Source organism: Gossypium arboreum, chromosome 1, assembly GCF_025698485.1.
Source record: "Gossypium arboreum isolate Shixiya-1 chromosome 1, ASM2569848v2, whole genome shotgun sequence".
Lineage (NCBI taxonomy): Eukaryota > Viridiplantae > Streptophyta > Magnoliopsida > Malvales > Malvaceae > Gossypium > Gossypium arboreum.
The window spans coordinates 45,980,542-45,981,927 of NC_069070.1; the positions used below are offsets into that span (position 1 = coordinate 45,980,542).

General features: G+C 40.6%; 1 non-coding gene across 1 annotated transcript; it reads right to left on the reverse strand.

Moving 5' to 3' along the window:
- Positions 1-525: 525 nt before the first annotated feature.
- LOC128281787 (small nucleolar RNA R71) lies at positions 526-632 on the reverse strand. The gene has a single exon (XR_008272057.1). It is a non-coding gene; the product is annotated as a small nucleolar RNA R71 (small nucleolar RNA).
- Between the last annotated feature and the right edge of the window lie 754 nt (positions 633-1,386).

Here is a 1,386-nt window from a genome sequence, read left to right on the forward strand (position 1 = left end):
GATTATTTCAAGTGTAGACCCTAAAATAGAAAGAAATTTTTGACAGTGAAGAAGACAAGCAAATCAGAGAAGGACCAAAGAGATGAACTTCGAAAATCTGATCCAAGGACACGGAACAAACCCTGCTCAAAATCCTATCCTTATTGTTGATGATAGGGATAGAGCTTTAAGACAGTATGTCATGCCAATATTTAGTGATCTTAATTCGGGTATTAGGAGACCCAAAATTGAGGCGCAACAGTTTGAGCTGAAGCCAGTTATGTTCCAGATGCTTAAGACGGTGGGCCAATTCAGTGGAATTCTTACCGAAGATCCTCACATCCACTTAAGACTATTTATAGAGGTGAGCGATTCTTTCAAGTTAGCCGGAGTACCCGAAGATGCATTACGATTGAAGTTGTTCCCGTATTCGCTAAGGGACAGAGCTCGAGCCTGGTTAAACTCATTGCCACCGATTCAATTTCCACATGGAAAAAGTTAGCAGAAATATTTCTTATGAAGTATTTCACGCCTAGCAAGAATTCTAAGTTGAGGAACGAGATCACTTCTTTCTAACAAATGGATTATGAGTCCTTGTATGAGGCATGGAAAAGGTACAAAGAATTATTACAAAAGTGCCCTCATCATGGAATCCCATATTGCATCCAACTTGAGACATTTTATAATAGTCTCAATGCTCACACGAGAATGGTAATGGACGCTTCTGCTAACGGCGCTCTCCTTTCTAAGTCTTATAATGAGGCATTTGAAATCATTGAGAGGATTGCCAGCGACAATTACCAATGGCTAACCAATCGAGCAGCGTCAGGAAGACGAGTTGCTGGAATATATGAAGTAGACGCTCTTACTTCACTCGCATCTCAGGTATCCTCAATATGCTCAATGTTAAAATATCTACTAATGGGCCTAATAGTTTTGCAACACCGCCACCAAATCAATTTGAAAATATAGTCTGTGTCTATTATGGGGAAGGACATTTGTTTGAAGAATGTCCATCAAACCCAGAATTCATGTACTACATAGGTAACCAGAACCAAAATTGAGTAAGGCAAGGACTACAATCCAATTTATATAACCAATCGAGGTGAAACCACCCGAACTTTTCCTGGAGTAACCAGGGGGTTGGAACCAATAACACTTATACCTAACCTAGACCAACCCAGCAGCTTAGTTTCCCCCAACAAGTTCAGAAACCAACCCAAGCTGAACCATCCAATGGCTTAGAAAATTTGTTGAAGGCATACATGGCCAAGAATGATGCCTTAATCCAAAGCCAAGTAGCTACATTGAAAACCTAAAAAACCAAATGGGCCAATTTGCAACTGAACTCAGAAACCGACCACCAGGTGCTTTATTTAGTGATACAGAGAATCCGGGGAAGGAGCA